Genomic DNA, 19,966 nt, shown 5'->3' with positions numbered 1-19,966 from the left:
AACAATAGATAGTAGTAAAAATGAAGAATAAAATACTATGAGGGCACTAAATAATACTACTAAACAAGAAGAAGATTAACGTCACGACCCTAGGTGCGACATGGCGAAAGAATCCAGAGGGACCCCAACCAAGCCTCTTAGCATATCATTCATGAGCATACATAAGGTAATAAACATTAAGACTAAGATATGGATGTGGAAATAAAATCTCAACAATAAAAGAGAACACGTCTCAAACTCGAAATAAAAGACAACATAGACTCCATTACATCCAACATGCCTCTACTAAACTAGATGGGGACATAAGAAAAGCTCCAAGCTCCTAGCTCACCCATGACAGCATATGAAAAGTCATAAGAAAGATGAAATGATAAAAGTCTTGTCCTCGGAGCATGATGACTCACCAACTAATGAAAGTAAGGCTCAACTCTAGCCACGAGTGGGGGGTACACGATGATCGTCCGACCCTACATTATGATACAATGTAGGCAAAAAGTATTCGTTAGTACATGGAATACACTAAGTATGTGAGAAGTATGCACGAACAATTAATATAGGACATAGTCGTCAATATAAATCATGAGATGCATGACCAATATCTTAAAACATGAGTAAAACCTTGAAAATCTTAAAACATATCATCACATGGTCAATGCATCAAAGCATCATCATGAGAACTTTATAACTTTTCATATATCTTGATGTGGGATAGGACCTTAACCAACACTTAAGACCATGCGAGCTATAACATGAAATATGATGTACTACCACATCGAGAAGGGGGAGACTACTTGCCAAGGTAGACTCCGTGATGGTACTTCCTCTAACTTTGTGCTATATGTGGATCCACTAGCTATGCCATATTGGCATCATAAGCCTACGCGGGTAACGTAGTTAGGAATAAAGGTTGCTACTAGAATTTTCTTGGGTAGCTACTATGGCTACCAGACTAAACCCCACCTTACAGTCCTCTCGGCGCTTAGTCGCTATTCTACTGAAATTTTATGAAAACATAGTCAATAACATCATAAGGAAAGACAATAAAATATATCAATCCTCATCATAAAAAAATTATAAGAATAGCTCATTAATATGATTGATTAATAAGAATCCATGAGTTGGTGAGAATGTCCTTTCACCTCTTTAACATGATTGTGTAAGAACTACCTTTCACACCATAATTTATTGCTTAAAACATCATTGAAACATCATTAATAATATTTTATGAGTCATTAAGATGACATCATATTAGCTTCAGCTTCCCACGTACCACCTTCAACCTCTTGGTTCCTCTATAAAACTTTAATTGAAGTTATTTCCTTGTTTTTTAGCTTTTTAACTTTTCGGTCTAAGATCTCAATCGGAACCTCCTCATATGAAAGACTCTTTTCACATCAATGTTGTCTAAAGTCACAATGGAGCTAGGATCACCAACAAACTTCCTCAACAAAGACACATGGAACACCGGATGTATCGATGTCAAATCAGAAGGAAAATCTAACTCATATGCCACCTTGCCAATTCGCCTCAAAATCTGATATAGACCCACATAGTGGTGCCTAAGATTTTCTTTCTTGCCAAAAAGCATCACATCCTTCATAGGTGAAATTTTAAGCATATCCAATCATTTAACTAAAATTCAAGTTCTCTTGTCCTCACATCTGAGTAGGACTTTTGTCGACTCTAGGCAGTCTTCAATCTTTGTCTAATCAATCTGTACCAAATCGGGTCCTATCAAGGCAACTTCATCAACTTTGAACCAACCAATAAAAGACCTACACCTCCTACCATATAGTGCCTCAAATGGACCCATATGAATGCTCGAATGATAACTATTATTATAGGAGAACTCTATTAATGGTAAATGATCATCCCAGTTACCTTTGAAATCAATAATACAGGATCTCAACATGTACTCTAAGTTCTGGGTATGCTCGTCTTGACCATTCATCTGAGGGTGAAAAGCTGTACTGAGCTTAACTTGAGTACCAAACCCTTTTGGAAGGAACTCTAAAACTGCGATGTAAGCTGAGCACCTCGATCCGAAATAATGGATAATGGGATACCATGAAGCTTAACCAAGTGCTGGATATACAAGCTACCATAGTCCTTAGTTGAATAGAAGGTCTTAACAGGAAGAAAATGAGCTGACTTGGTCATTTGGTCAACGACCACCCAAATAGAGTCATGTTGTCTATGGGTACGAGGCAAACCAATAATGAAGTCCATATTCAAGGCTTCCCATTTTCAAGTAGTAATCTTAATGTCTTGAGCCAAATCTTACGATTTTTTATGCTCAACCTTCACCTGCGTACAATTAGGACACTTAGCCACAAACTTTGCAATGTCTCTCTTCACCCATTCCACAAATACACTTCCTTCAAATCTTGATACATCTTCATAGAACTTGAATGAATAGAATACCGCAAAGTATGAGCTTCAGACAATATCATTTCTCTCAAGCCATTAACATCGGGAACACACAATCGGGCTTGATATCTCAAAACACCATCTACCCCTTAGGAGAAAGCCTCAATGGATTTGTCGACAATCTCTTACTTCAACTCAACCAAAGTAGGATCATTATCTTGTTCGGCCTTAACATCCGCCATAAGAGATGATTCAGAACCATTTTGAATAATAACACCACCATCCTCAGAATCAACCAATCGAACAACCAAAAAGACTAATCTATGAACATCACAGACTAACTCCTTCTTCTCATCCTCAACATGGGCAATACTAGTCATGAAAAATCTACTAAGAGCGTCGGCAACCACATTTATTTTTTTCGGATGGTATAACACACTCATGTCATAGTTCTTTAACAACTCAAGCCATCTCCTTTGTCTAGGTGCCCACAGATGAAGAGACTTGGTGTCATTCTGCATGAGCGAAAGGACAAGGAGGTGCAAGAACAAGGGCAGAGTTTGGGCACAACATAACTAGGTATGATTGGGCTATGAGTAGAAATTGCAAAGCAAATAGAGAAGGCAGGATATTACTCCGTGCACATATCCATCAATGATCGGCCAGCTTGTTGTCACAACCCAAGCCTAGGTCTTAGACGTAACACGACGAATAAGGAACCTGTAAGTACCTCAAATAAGCCTCTTAGCATTCTTTTAGCCTTTCATAGGTAATGAGAATAAATAAACATGTAGAAACCATAATAGTAAATCTTCAACTTACATATGTCCAACAATACCTCTAACTTTTAGATTTAATGGGGCTATGACAAGTTCCTAACTCACCCTCAATCATAATAGAAAGAAATGACAAAGTAAGTGTCTAAATGTCCCAAAATATCATAACCTAGAAAGATAAAGGAGTATTGTTCTCCAAACATGAGAACTTACCAAAAGTAGTCTTCAAACAAAATCTCAACTAGCCACGTCGAGGAGAATGAGGAGGAACACCGGTCTCTATATGGTGATATCATATAAGTAAAAGAGTATGTATTTGAATTTTGAATGTACTAAGTATATAGGAATGCATTACAAAGTAAAACATTTAGGACATTTATAAATTAAAGTACATAAATGAGTGCATGCATGAGTAATCAAGTAGATATAATTTAAATCATACATATATGGATATATAGATGCATAATTAATCATGTAAATAGCATTCAAAACATTCATTTGTGAGAAGTTGACTATAACCGATATTAAAACCATATGAGCTATTACATGAAATCCAACATAACCCCCTACGTTGACCGGGGAGTCTACTTGCCTAGGGTAGAACTCCATCAACTTTATATTTTAACTTTAAGGGCTTTCGTGGATCCATCAGCCTAAGCCTACAAGGGCTCCTATATTGGAACATAGTTAATGAGACAAGGGGTTGCTATTAGAATTCCCTTACCGAATCCCACCTCAATACCCCATTCGGTGTTAAGTCAATCCAACGGAATAGTTTAATACTTTAAAAAATTCATAGCATATAGCTTCAGAATTCAAAACATCACATTCGATTGAATAGCTCATTAAAATATTTGGTGATTCAAATATGCAAGAATTGTCCTTATTGCATAAAGAATCCATCATTCAGGACATTCCATCATTCTTTTGTTTCATAAGACTCCCTTTTGATCATAGACATTGCTTTCATAAATATTTAATTATAGTCAAAGTTTTCAAGTCAAACTTTATTGAAAATATAGTAAAACTAGGTGGGTTCAAATTATTTTAAATTTCAAACATGTACGTAAATGAAATTATGTATAAATACTTTGAAATTCATCAATAAAAAAATTATTCTTTAAATAACCCACCATGAATTTCAAGAACGTTTAAGGAGATAAATAGAGAAAATACTTGCAAACCATCAATTCATATATATGAAATCATTTTACATCAAAATAGATCAATAATCATTAGTTTAACAATGATTCATGCTATTAAGTAGAAATAAGAATTAGACAAAAGAAAATCTTACTTGAAATCAAGAGATTTAGTTGACATAGTTTTAAACTACATGGGTAGAAGAATCCATGGATAAACACTCACATACCATAGAGTAAAGATTGAAAAGAATTGGCTAAATAAATATAATTTATCATATAATAAAAATACTTTAGGCATGCGAGTGGAAAGAATACTCTCATTGAAGCCTTAGATACCTGGAATCCGAAACTTTACTCAGAATGGAAGGACTTAATGAACACTCTTGAATCTTAACCTTTTTTCCTCCCCGGAGCATTTTGTGTACTACCCGTTATATATGAATTATCGAAATAGTATTTGTACACTAATAAGAACTAAAACTATATTTTGTGAATGATTAAAGAAGTGTATAGATTGAAGAGTTGCTTGAGAAAGTTTGATGAACAAAATAATGAAATAAAGTAAGTATTTATAGGTGTGAAGGAGGGACCTAACAATAATTAAAATAATTATAAACAAAAATCTTAAAATTTAATGGAGGATTCTGATGTCATGGGTGATGTCAAATAGAGGACTATTGATGTCATGGGAGATATCAAATGGATCTAGATCTTCCATGGTTGGTGAGATGAATCATTTTTATCGTAATACCCTCTTTCAGAGCTACGTGTGAACAAGATAACTTCCTAATTTGGATTTGGTGTATTCATATGAATTGTATCTCTAGACGTCTTATTTCATGTCATTTAAGAATAAATTAAATGGGATCAGCCTACAGTGAGATATGATTTTTCGTCTACAAACACTCTCTTTCGTCACAACACCAAATCTTGCAAAGATTAATTTATTAGACCTACTTAGCCTTTGAATATTAAGCTATGGTCTCACAAAAGTTGTAGGTAATGATGTTGAGGTTATTCAAAAATTTGAATCACCTAATTTAGACCATACTATGAAAAGTTATGACCAAAATACAGAAGTAGTATCATTTTCGTCGAGAATTGGAATAGCATATACAATGTTTTTAGGGGGTATTACATTATCTCCCCCTGGGAACATTCGTCCTCAAATGAGACTATACTTAGCTTGAGTATAGGAGAGTGTAAACCAACAACCCATCATTAATGCAGTAGTGCAATTTAAAACATTGTTCGAAACTTATTTCATAATTTTACATGCATATGACAAGAAAAGTTGAAATGTAAGGATTTCAAGTAATTGAGCAAGGACAACTTAATATATTAGGTTTGGGTAGAGGGAAAAAGATGAGGGTATCGCTTAATCATATCCACTTCGAATTCCCATGTAGAACTTTTGACTTGTTGATTCTTCTGAAGGACTTTAACAGATGCAACTTCTTTGTTCCTCAATCTCTTAACTTGCTGGTCCAAAAGTTTAATCGGGACTTATTCATAGGTCAAGTTTTCTTCAACATCACTACTCCCAAAAGAGCAATAGAAATAGGATCACCCACACATTTTCTAAATATAGACACATGGAATACCGGGCGAACCATGGCCATTTCCAATGGCAACTCCAACTCATACGCAACCTTGCCAACACGTCTCACGATTATATAATACCCTATATACCTAGGGCTCAATTTCCCTTTTTTACCGAACCGAGCCGCATCCTTCATGGGTGAAACCTTCAGATACATCCAATCATCCACATTAAACTCAAGATCCCAAGTTCTAGTGTCGGAATAAGACTTTTGATGACTTTGAGCCGTCTTCAACCTTTCTCTAATGATCTTCACCTTCTCTAAAGCATCAAGTACAAAATCGGGGCCCAACAAAGTTATCTCACATACTTTGAACCAACTAATGAGGGGTTTTTACATTATCTCGCATGCAAAGCCTCAAACGACGCCATCTTAATACTTGAGTGGTATCTATTATTATAGGCAAACTTGAAAAGTGGTAGATGATTATCCCAATTTTCTTTAAACTCCAAAACACAAGCCTTTAACATATCCTCTAGTGTTTGAATTGTCCTTTTGGCTTGCCCATTAGTTTGAAGATGGAATGCGGCGCTCAACTTTACCTTAGTACCAAGGCCCTTTTGAAGCGATCTCCAAAAGTGATAGGTGAATTCGGTACCACAATCCAAAATAATGGACTATTGCACACCATGCAACCTCACCAACTCCCGAATATATAATTTGGCATAGTCTTCGGCACTATAGGAAGTCTTAACCGGTAGGAAGTGAGCCGACTTAGTCATTCTATCAACAATTACCCAAATTGAATCATGACACTTTCGGGTATGAGGCAAACCCATTATAAAATCCATATTCACATCTTCCCACTTCCAAGTAGGTATTTCAATGTCTTGGGCTAGGCCACCTGACCTTTTATGTTCGACCTTCACTTGTTAGGAATTCGTACATTCGGACATGAACCTTGCTATGTCCTTCTTCATGCCACCCCACCAATAGAACCTTTTTAAGTCTCGGTACATATTCATTGAATCAGAATGAATGGAGTATGTAGAATTATGAGCCTCCATCAAGATCAAACTCCTTAAACCATCCACATCCAGAACACATAGCCAACATTGGTATTATAGAACCCCATCTCTCCCTTGGGAAAATACCTCTACCTTCTTTTCCTTCACCAACTACTTTAAATCAATAAACATCAAGTCAAGATCTTGCTTTGACTTAAAATCCACCATCATAGAGGATATAGACCCATTTTGAACAATCATACCACTATCATCGATACCACACAATTTCACCCCTAATCTAGCCAACCAGTGAACATCTTTCACCAACTCTCTCTTTCCTTCATCAACATGGGCCACACTCTCCATTGACACTCTACTAAGTGCATCGGCAACCACATTGGCCTTACCTGAATGATAGTGCACACTCATGTCATAGTCCTTGCGGAGTTCTATCCACCTCCTTTGCCTTAGATTAAGGTCCTTTTGGTTGAACATATATTAAAAACTTTTATGATCGGTATACACATCTACATGCACCCCTAGAGGTAATGCCGCTAAATCTTCAAAGCAAAAACAACGTCCGCCAATTCAAGGTCATGGGTAGGGTAGTTACGCTCATGTGCCTTCAATTTAATAGAAGCATAGGCTATGACCTTGCCATTTTGTATTAAGACACATCCCAAACCAATCTTTGAAGCATCACAATACACCACAAACCCTTCTAATCCTTCTGATATAGTCAAAATAGTAGAGGAGGTAAGTCGATCTTTCAAGGTCTGGAAACTCTTCTCACACTCATTCATCCATATGAATTTTGCTTTTTTTTGGGTCAATTTCATCACAGGAGATGAGATGGAAGAAAACCCTTCGACGAACCTTCTATAGTACCTGGCTAGACCTAAGAAGCTCTTAATGTCTGAAGAAGACAATGATCTAGGCCAATTCTTGACTGCCCTCATTTTCTTAGTATCAACCTTGATCCTATCACCGGATAATACGTAACCAAGAAATGCCACCTCCTTTAACCAAAATTCACACTTACTAAATTTTGCAAACAATTTCCTATCTCTCAATGTTTGAAGCACAACTCTCAGGTGATTCTTATGTTCTTCCTCACCCGAGATTAAATCAAAATATCGTTAATGAAGACCACCATAAAAGTATCAAGGTAAGGTTTCAACACCCTATTCATCAAGTCCATGAACACTACTAGCGTATTCGTCAACCTAAAACTCATCACCACAAAATTAAAGTGACCATACCTTATTCGGAAAGCCATTTTGGAATTGTCACACTCCCTCACCCTTAGTTAGTGATAGCCTAACTGAAGGTCGATCCTGGAGAAGTGACTTGCCTCTTGCAATTGATCAAACAAGTTATCTATTCTAGATATTGAGTACTTGTTCTTAATGATCATCTTATTTAATTGTCGGTAGTTTATGCACATTCAAAGTGACCCATTCTTCTTTCTCACAAATAACATGGGAATATGTAGCCCTATGAACCCTTTTCTAATAAGTCATTTAATTGTTACTTCAACTCTTTCAATTCCACTAGGGCCTTCTGATAAGGAGAAATAGAAATAGGTTGGGTATCGGGGAGAAGATCGGTACCAAAATCAACTTCCCTTTTGAGAGGGACACCAAGAAGGTCATCGAGGAACTCATTGGCTATGGGAAGTGACTCAAGAGGACTTTCAGAGTCGACAACCCTAACCCTCACAATGTGGTAAATAAAACCCTTAGAATTTAATTTTTGGGCCTTAAGACAAGAAATGAACTTACCCTTTACTAATGAATCATGACCCTCCCATTCAAAAACGGACTCATTTGAAAATTGGAACTTGACTCGACGAGTCCTATAATCTATGGAAGCATAAGATGCATGTAACCAATCCATCCCAAGAATGACATTGAAATCTACCATGTCAACCTCAATGAGATCACAAAAAATAACTTTATACAAAATAGACACGGGATAACCCCTATAGACCTTTCTAGCAACAACCAAGTCACCAACAGGGGTAGACACCAAATAAGGCTCTAATAAAATTTCGAGTGACACATCAAACTTATTAGCAAGTAATGGAGTAACAAATGATAAATTTTCACTCGGATTTAATAATGTATACGTATCAAAAGCAAAGACCTTTAATATATCGGTAATGACATTGGGTGCGTCCTCAACCTCTTGTCTCCCATGAAAGGGATAAAAGTGGTTGGTGAGTTAGCCACCTCCTTGGTATTGTTGATCATAAGAAATTTGACGTTGAGGCCTACCACCACCACCTCTACAATCCATAGCATGGTGGTCCCAGTTTTCACACCTGAAGCATGTATTGGAGCCGGATAAGCATTCACCTTTGTGAGTATTTCCACACTTCTTGCAAGCGGGGAAAGTTTGAGCACTAATATTCTCTATTGGAACCATTGGGTTAGCACCCTTGTCCTTGTTGAATCTTGGAGGAGGAGTATTGGTGGAACCTTGTCCCACAAATCATTGCCCACCTTGGACTTTGCCATTGTTACCATAACCGGACCTTTGAGGGTTAAACCCTCCACCATCTACTCTAGCCTTTTTTAACTCTCTTGATCTCTCCCTCATCTTCTCTTCTTCAATTTGTTCCGCGTAAGTCATTAACCAAGAGATGTTTTTATCCTTGACCAACATGGCCATTTGTACTTCTTGGACACCAAGCTTGAGACATCAAAAATAAACTTGCTTATCCTAGCTCTTGGGTCGAAGACCATAAAGGGTGCATACTTTGACAACTTAGTGAATTTGAGGGCATACTCCCTCATGCTCATACTTTCTTGATAAAGGTTGATGAACTCTTGGATATTTTCCTCCCTTAGCTCCAATAGGAAGAAACGGTCTAGGAAGGCACCTTTGAACTCTTACCATCCTATCAACCTCATTTCTTCATCCCTCTTAACAACCCATTATTCATACCATACTCAAGCCATACTTTTGAGTTTATAGGTTACTATCTTGAACTTCTCATTCGGTGGCACACCCATGATAGACACAATTCATTACACCTTATCAATGAACTCCATAGAGTCCTCTTCTAGTTTAGAATATCGAACTCGGGCAGATTCATCGTTTAAAAATCTCGAATCCTAGAGGCCGGATTTTGCATTTGGAGAGAAGGAACACCTTGATGCCCTTGGTTGGCTATGACTTGAGCCAACAATGCTATGATATAGCAAAACTCGGCATGGGTTACCCCTTTTGAATGATGTGGGGCATCAGAAATCAGAGGATCTTGGTCCTCATTGTCAACCATTGTTCTTGGAGGTTCTCTTCCATGAGTCATCAGCTAGAAAACACAAAATAAAACGTTAGTTAGAGGAAAGCTTAGGGCACTCTAAGGCACAACATGAATTTCAAAGAAGTAAAACCTTTCCCAAACGTCTCATAGTCTCCAATTCATAGTTGTAGCGCGCTTCACTACCATGAACACGACCCTATTTGATATGGTATGTTGGACTCCGAGGACCATTCAAAACCTGAGGCTCTGATTCCAAGTTTTTTACGATCCAAGCCTATGGCCTAGATGTGACACGGTGAATGAGGAACCCAGAAGTACCTCAAACAAGCCTCTTAGAATTCTTTTAGATTTTCATAGGTAATGAGAATAAATAAACAAGAAGAAACCATAATAGTAAATCTTTAACTTACATATGTCCAACAATACCTCTAACTTTTAAATTTAATGGGGCTAAGACAAATCCCTAGCTCACCCTTAATCATAATAGAATGAAATGTCATAGTAAGTGTCTAAAGGTTTCAACATATCATAAGCTAGAAAGATAAAGGAGTATTATTCTCGGGATATGGAAACTCACCAAAAGTAGTCTTCAAACAAAATTTCAACTAGCCACGTAGAAGAGAACGAGGAGCACCGGTCCTTATATGGTGATATCATGTAGGCAAATGAGTATGCGTTAGTACTTTGAATGTGCTAAGTATGTAGGCATGCATTACAAAGTAAAACATTTAGGACATTTATAAGGTAAATTACATAAATTAGTTCATGCATGAGTAATCAAGTATATATCATTTAAATCGTACATATGTGGATATATACATGCATGAGTAATCATGTAAATAGCATTTGAAACTTTCATTTGTGGGAAGTTGACTATTTCTGATATTAAGACCATGTGAGCTATTAAATAGAATCCAACATAATTCCCTATGTTGGCCAGGGAGTCTATTTGCCTAGGGTAGAACTCCATCAACTTTACATTTTAACTTTAACTTTAAGGGCTTTCATGGATCTATTAGACTAAGCCTACAAGGGATCCTATGTTGGAACATAGTTAATGAGATAAGGGATTGCTACTAGGATTCCCTTAGTGAATCCCACCTTAATGCTCCATTCGGTGCTAAGTCAATCCCACGGAATAGTTTCATACTTTAAAAAAAATCATAGCATATAGCTTGAAAATTCAAAACATCATATTCGATTGAATAGCTCATTAAAACATTTGGTGATTCAAATATGCAGGAATAGTCCTTATTGCATAAAAAATCCATCATTCATAGTATTTCATCATTTTTTTATTTCATAAAATCCCTTTTGATCATAGACATTGCTTTCATAAATATTTATTTGGAGTCAAAGCTTTTTAAGTCAAATTTTATTGAAAATATAGTAAAACTAGGTGGTTTCAAATCATTTCAAATTTCAAACATGTACGTAAATAAAATTATGTATAAATACTTTGAAATCCATCAATTAAAAAAATCATGCTTTAAATAAATCACCATGAATTTCAAGAACGTTTAAGGAGATAAATAGAGAAAATACTTGCAAATCATCAATTCATACATATGAAATCATTTTGCATCAAAATAGATCAATAATCATTAGTTTAACAATGATTCATGCTATTAAGTAAAAATAAGAATTACATATAAGAAAATCTTACTTGAAATCAAGAGATTTAGTTGACAAAGTTTTAGACTACATGGGTGGAAGAACCCATGGATAAACACTCACATACCTTAGAGTAAAGATTGAAAAGAATTGGCTAAATAAATATAATTTATCATATAATAAAAATACTTTAGGCATGCTAGTGGAAGGAATATTCTCATTGAAGTCTTACATACCCGGAATCTGAAACTTTACTTAGAATGGAAGGACTTAATGAATACTCTTGAATCCTAGCCTTTTCTCCTTGCTAGAGTATTTTGTGTACTACCCGTTGTATATGAATCACCGGAATAGTATTTCTAAACTACTAAGAACTAAAACTATATTTTGAGAATGAGTATAGAAGTACATAGAGAGAAGAGTTTCTTGAGAAAGCTTGATGAACAAAATAATAAAATAAGGTGGATATTTATAGGTGTGAAGGAGGGACATAAGAATAATTAAAATAATAATAAAGAAAAATTTGAAAATTTAATGAAGGATTGTGATGTCAAATTGAGTAATATTGATGTCATGGATGATGTCAAATGGATCTAGATATTCCATAGTTGGTGAGATGAATCATTTTTTTATGGAATACCCTTTTCTGGAGCTACGTGTGAACAAGATAACTTCATAATTAAAATTTGGTATCTCATATAAATTGTAGCTCTAGAAGTCTCCTTTTATGTCGTTCAAGAATAAACTAATTGGGATCATCCTATAGTAAGATATGAGTTTTCTTCTACAAATACTCTATTTCATAATAGCACCAGGTCTTGCAAAGATTAATTTATTTGACCTACTTAGCCTTCGAATTTTAAGCTATGGTCTTCAAAAAAGTTGTAGGTAATGATGTTGGGATTAGTTAGAAATTTTAATCACCTAATGGAGACCATCCTATGAAAATTTATTCCCAAAATACAGAATTAGTATCATTGTCGTCGAGAATTGGAATACCATATACAATGTTTTTAGTGGGTGTTACACTCGTTCTATGGTAGACTCAGGTGCAGAGCCCAGCATCTTGACCAAGTATGTGGCAACAAGGTTGGTGCTAAGCTACAATACAAGCAACACCCTCCTGAAGACGGTTAATGCACTACTGACGCTTGTTTGCGGAGCTGTTCATGGAGTAGACATCGCATTGGGAAAATGGAAAGGTAAGACCAACTTCATTGTTGCTCCCTTAGATATCTTTGATATCATCCTTGGGTAGGAATTCTTCCAAAGGTGCCACATGATGATCGATCCCTACCTCTAACAACTCTTGGTTATGGAGCGAGAGGGACCCTGCATGGTACCTTTAGTCAAGGTGCCAAAGATGGAAGGACACCTATCGGCCATGTAGCTTATAAAGGGCCTAAATAAGGGGGTGTCGAAATTCATAACCATCATTGCGAGATTGGATGAAGACAACGGTGCTAAAGAGGTATTGTCACCTTGCATAGATAAGGTGCTTGAAGAGAACAAGAAAATAATGCCTAAAGAGTTTCCAAGACACTTACCTCCTAGGCGCGAGGTAGATCATAAGATCAAGTTGGAGACCAGAGTTAGGCCACCCGCATACCTACAATACCGCATCGCTCCACCCGAGTTAGAGGAGCTAAGAAAGCAATTAAAAGAGCTCCTCGAGGCCGGTCATATCTATCCATCCAAAGCACCTTATTGAACACCGGTCTTATTTCAAAAAAAGAAGGGTGGCTCGCTGTGTCTATGCATAGATTACCGGGCGTTCAACAAGGTGATAGTGACTAACAAGTATTCCATACCGCTCATTGCCGACTTGTTTGATAGACTTGAACAAGCCAAGTACTTCACCAAGGTGGATCTAAGGAAGGGCTACTACCAAGTATGCATAGTAGAGGGAGATAAGAGAAAAACAATATGTGTGATGAAGTATGGGGCTTTTGAGAGGTTGGTAATGCCTTTTGGCTTAACCAATGCACCCGCCACTTTTTGCACACTCATGAACAAGATCTTCCATCCCTATTTGGATCTGTTCATGGTATTATACTTAGATGACACAGTCATTTATAGCAACACCATGGAAGAGCATGTGGAGTATTTGAAGAATATGTTCCAACTCTTGTGGGAGAATGAGCTATACATCAAGCGAGAGAAGTGCAAATTTTCACAACACGAGGTGCACTTCTTGGGGCATGTCAATATCCAAGGCGATCTACAGATGGAAGAGGCGAAAGTTTAGGCTATTAAGGAGTGAGAGGCATCCACAAAGGTAATCGAACTTAGTTCTTTTCTTGGACTTGCCAACTACTACCGTAGGTTTATAAGTGGCTACTCCGTCAAAGCCGCTCCACTGACTGAACTATTGAAAAAGAATAAGCCATAGGTTTAGAGTGAACATTGCAAGAAAGCATTTGAAGAGCTTAAGGTTTTCGTTACAGAAGAACTAGTCTTAGAACTACCCGACTTCTCCAATATGTTCGAGGTGCACACAGATGCTTCCGACTATGACATATGAGGCGTATTGATGAAAAAGAGGTATCTTATTACCTTCGAGAGCTGCAAGCTGAATAAAATAGAATGACAGTACATCGTACAAGAGAAAGAGATGATGGCCATTATCTATTTGGATCCAAGTTCATGGTCAATACCAACAAGTAGCCTCTAGCTACTTCCAGTCACAAAAGAAGTTCACCTCAAAGTAAGCTAGGTGGCAAGACTTCTTAACTGAGTTTGACTATAAGTTGGAGTACAAGCCAGTCAAGGGCAATGTTGTGACTGATGCTTTAAGTAGAAAGTTTGAGCTTGCTTCCATCACTACAACACACTGTGACATTCAAGATGCAATCAAGAATGGCCTGCAACATGATCACGAGGCAAAGACGCTTATGGAGTTAGCCACACAGGGCAAGACAAGGGGATTATGGATAGAAGAAAGACTTCTGCTTACCATTAGATGAAGGATCTATATGCCAAAATTCGGTACCATCAGGTAGCAGATCATGAAGGAGAGACATGATACATTGTGGGTTGGGCATCCAAGGAAGCATCGCATGATAGCACTAATCGAGCCAATCTATTATTGGCCACGCATGCAGGAAGACATCGAGTGCTATGTCCATACTTGTCTTGTGTGCTAACAAGAAAAGGAAGAGCAGCACCAATTAGGAGGACTCTTGGAGCTACTACCTATAGCAGAGCATCTGTGGTAGAGCGTGACTATGGACTTTATAACATTCTTGCCGAAGTCCGATGGGTATGGGACGATCATGGTCGTAGTGGAAAAATTCTCTAAGTGTGCCAGTTTCATGCCTGCTCTAGCCAGTTCCACCGCTAAGGAGGTTGCCAAGTTATTTTTTAAGAATATGGTGAAGTATTGGTGGCTACCAAGGCATATCATTAGCTATAGGGATCCCCGCTTCACGAGGAACTTTTGGAGAGAATTGTTTGAGATCCTTGGCACGGAGTTGCACTTCTCAACTAGTTTCTATCCTCAGATGGATAGCCATACGGAGTAAGTCAATGCCTTTTTGGAATCCTAACAAAGGCACTTTGTGAGCTCTCATAAAAAGGATTGGGCAAGGCTATTGAATGTAGCTTAATTCTAATACAACTTGCAGCGGAGCGAGGCCATAGGGTGGACATTGTTCGAGTTAGCCACAAGCCAACATCCATAAACTCCACATTCACTACTGGCTGCATTCAAAGGAAAAAGTTTGGGGGCTTATCAGATAACAAAAGGTTTTGAGGAGCATCTTGACACTGCCAGATCTTATTTGGAAAAGGAAGCTAAGAAGATGAAGAATTTTGCTAGCCACAAGCGTTGCCCAACAGATTATTAAGTTGGAGACATGGTCTTGGTTAAGTTCTACCTAGGGTAGTTCAAGGCTTATATCAAAACTTGGTGCAGAAGTATGAAGTCCCATTTAGGATTGTTTCCAAGGATGGCAAGATCTCATATTGATTGGAGCTGTCACTGCATCTTAAGGTTCATCCGGTCTTCCAGCTAGTGTCCTCAAGTCGTATCATGAGGACAAGGATGATCCTACCTGAGAAAAATTGATTCGGGCACTAATTATAGTCACCGCCTCTAATGACTGAGGCATTGAAGACATTATGGCTTACCAAGCCAAGCGGAAACGGGGCCAATAGGCCAATGCTATGTTCCTTGTCCACTGAAAGGGAAAATCTATGGAAACGGCCACATAGGAATGATATGAAGACTTGTGGTAGTTTAAAGACAAAGTTCGGGAGTTCTTGCAGCAGCAGTGCATCGCGGTCATAGCCACATTAGGTGGGGGAGAATTTCATGAGACGCCGCTTGATCATCGGAAAGGGGGAAGAATCTATATTCTTAGAGAGGTTAATGGAAAACTCTAGATCCTTGTAGAACCTTGTTAGGAAGTCTTGAAAGACTTAGAATCCTCTAGAGTGTATAGAGAATTATAGAGTAGGGACTTCTTTATAAATATAGAAGGACTTATATAGTAATTTATATTTATACTTAAGCCCCTTAGGATTAGTATAAATAGAAGGGGCCATTCATTTGTAAGACCATCAAGCAACAAATAGTCTTCCAAAGCAATGTACAAAGCCTTCTTCATAAAAGATCTCTTGTCTTTGTTATAATCTAGTGTTCCCTTAGCGTTCTAGTTTAAAAGGCTTACTTGAGCTTGCAAGATCGTGAAAGATTTGTGATTAAGTTTTCAAGTGTCGTACGGAGGTCTTAATTGAAGTCTATGTATGTGACACTAGCCTCACATTTTCCAAGTTACTACCTAAAAATATTTTGGCCCAATTTCCTTTCCCGTTGGCTTATCCATAACGACAAAAATAGGTCATCACAGAAATTAAATTAGAGTATTACTTTGTTGACCATTTTTCTCATTTGCAAATTTCATAGTCCTATAAATAGTGGCATATTTGATTCTTATTTTTTCACCACATCTCGTGACTCAAAGGTGTTTTTCTCTCTTTGTCCTTTCATTTTTCATGTATACTTCGTTAAAATATATATGAAAATAAAAGGACAAAGAGAGAAAAGTACCTTTGAGTCTCAAGATGTGTTGAAAAGGTGAGGATAAAATATGACTATATTTATAGCACTGTGAAATCTTCAAATGAGAAAAAATGGTCAACAAAGTAGTAGCCTTATCTTGTTATTTCTTCAAAATAATGCTTCAAAAATGGCCCTCCCCAAGCTCCAGCTGAATAAAAATGGTGAAAATGAGAGAAATGGGAAAAATTCCCAAAGTTAATATTGTTCAGGCCTATATTACTTATTGCGATCGCAAAGCTCAAAAAGGGGAAACATCGCGATTGTTGAACAACTATCGCGAATGCGAAGGACTCTGAGGTGACTCACCATGATCACGTGACAACTATCGCAATAGAGAAGTACAAGAAGCAGATTCCCCCGCGATTGTGTGGCCTTCATTGCAATCATGATGGGTAAGGTCACCTACATCAGTTACTAGAAAAAGGCCAAACTTAAATTCTCCGAATGGATCCTTGGGATTCATTCAGGATATGATAAAAATAATTTGGATATGCTACCATACTAAATTTGACTTTTCAGACTTAATGTAATCATCAGATTTCTTAAAAAACGTTGTTATGACCAAAATACTCTCACGGACTTCTCTTAGGCCTAAAACTCAACTTTTAGCCTAAATTCTCCAAATGAACTCTAAGGTCTCAGGACTCTAACTCAATATTGAACTAGACCAAACTCGATGTTTTAGAATCAATGAGACTGACAAAATTTACATCCGACGCTCGTATCCTGATATGTTGACAAAATTCAACTATTTCATAGAAATTTCACTCAAAGGCTAAAATTCACAAAATTCCCATGCGATCATATCGAGGATCATACAAATCATTCCCCCAACACAAACAAAGTATGAACAAGCTATGGAAAAGGGAAAATGATTATTTCACATGAAAAAATAATTTCTCAAGATTTGGACCATTACACTTTTTCTCATAGCGCAAAAAATAATAAAAGACACGTGGGCTCAAGTTTTGATGAAACTACGTCATCAAGTGTTATTGTGTCTATTGATCCTCTTGTGCAACAACAATGTCAAAAGAAACTTCTCTTTGGTTCCTTATTGGCTCGAAATTATCAAAAATGTTATGGTAATTTGTTCATCCTATTGTTTTACTATTAATGCATATAAATTATTACTTTTTTAAATATTTTATTATTTTATCTAAATTAATAAATATAATTACTAGCTAATAATTTAGACAAATATATGAAAATATTTGAAAAAGTAATAATTTATATGCATTAATGGTAAAATAAAAGGATGAACAAATTACTAAACATTTTGATAATTTGGAGCCAATATGGAACCAAAGAGAACTTGCTTTTCTTGAGAAATTAATTTTTATGCGAAATGACCATTTTACCCTTCCCCATAGCCGTTTCATACTTTGTTTGTGTTGGGGGAATAATTGGTGTGGTCCCCAATGTGATCGGATTGGATTTTGGCGAATTTTAGCCTTGAAGTGAAATTTCTATGAAATGGTTGACTTTGGTCAACATATCGGGATCTAAGCATCAGATCAAAATTTCATCAGTTCCATTAAGTCTGGAACATAGAGTTTGGTCTAATTTAGTGTTGAGTTAGATCTCCAAGACCTTAGAGTTCGTTTTGAGAATTTAGGCTAAAAGTTGAGTTTTAGACCTAAGAATGGTCCATCGGGGTAGTTTGATCATAAAAACTTTTTTTTTTCAAAATCCAATGATTCCATTGAGTTTGAAATATTGAATTCACTATGGTAGTGTAACACCCTAAAAATTTTCGCTAAGATTCGGATCATTCTTCATGTACGTATAGGATCGTATTCGACAATTTTAAAGTGCATGCATGAGTTAGGATCACTTCCTAAGTAATTTAAGGGTGTTAGAGTTGATTTAGGGTCATAAGGGATCCCTAAAACCAAGCCAAGTCCAAAGAATTCGTCTTGGCTAAGTTTCTGAATGAGTTCGTATAAGGGTCGACTTCCAACGACCATATCTTTTTTAATACGACGAACTAAGTGGACCATGAATTATCAAATTAAAGGTCTTTCAGTTTTCTTTCCAACTCCATCAAGATTGCAATTTTTGGAGTTCTGAGTCAAAAGTTATGACTATTTTACTAGATCCGCTCTATCCTGGAAGAAGTCCGATGAACGACGCCCCCTTTATTTTTTAAGGGTATTTTTGTCCTATAACCCTTTGGGGAGTTATTATAATATTCGTAAACTTGTAGAAAATAGTTTTCCTTATTAAAAACCCTCTCATTCACTTCTAAATATCAACGCTAAAGAATTTTCAAGAAAGCATCAAGTTAGGGTTCCTTTTTTTCAAGATTCTTCAACAAGGTAATTCCTTCATAGATTTCAATCTTCCCAAACCAAACTTCTTCATCTATTCATGAATCTCTAAGAGAAATCTTACATTCTAACCATAGGGTTTTCAAGAAAACAAATCCAAGAATTTCAAGAAAGTGTCTCTTGATTGTTCTTCTTCAAGTTAAGATTTTTCATCAAGACTATGGAGATTTTAAGGTATGTAAGTCTAATTAAAACATGAATTTTTGTTCTTCCATGTGCCCCATAAACGTGTTTGATAGAATTGTGAAAGACTTAAATCTTCCATGAATGTTTTCTTGAAATTTTCCTAAACCCTAAAATATTTTTACATACTATTAATTGGTTGATGATCTTTATGACTTGAATTATTGAACAATTACTTTTCATATTCTATTTCATGAAGTATAACTACATATATTGACTGTAAACGATTATGCATATGTATTGATTTGAATGAAAATCATAAATTGGGGTAGCTATGAATGTGAATGACATAAATTAGGAACATAACTTATTATTGTCATAAAAGTATATCTACTACTCTTGAAAGATGTGATTGAGACTAATTGAATAGTATGATTGGTTGAGAGTTTGATTGTGATAAAATTGATAAATTGATAAGGGTCCACATGTGACTTGTCGATATGATTAGATTAAACTGATTGGATAGAGTTTTATGAGCATTGAGTCTTGAGAGGAGTATCGAGCACCGAATTGGGTAAGAGTAAGTAATAACTCGAACCCAATAACTACATCGCCAAAGGTAGGAGAGGATTGGGCCATTAAAATCGGATGTTTCCCAAATTACTGTCCTGACATGATAGGACTTAATTTATTGTGGATCCATGATTGTTGATTT

The sequence above is a fragment of the Solanum dulcamara genome, chromosome 2 (genome assembly GCF_947179165.1).
Source record: "Solanum dulcamara chromosome 2, daSolDulc1.2, whole genome shotgun sequence".
Taxonomy (NCBI): Eukaryota; Viridiplantae; Streptophyta; class Magnoliopsida; order Solanales; family Solanaceae; genus Solanum; species Solanum dulcamara.
This window is presented reverse-complemented; position numbering follows the sequence as displayed.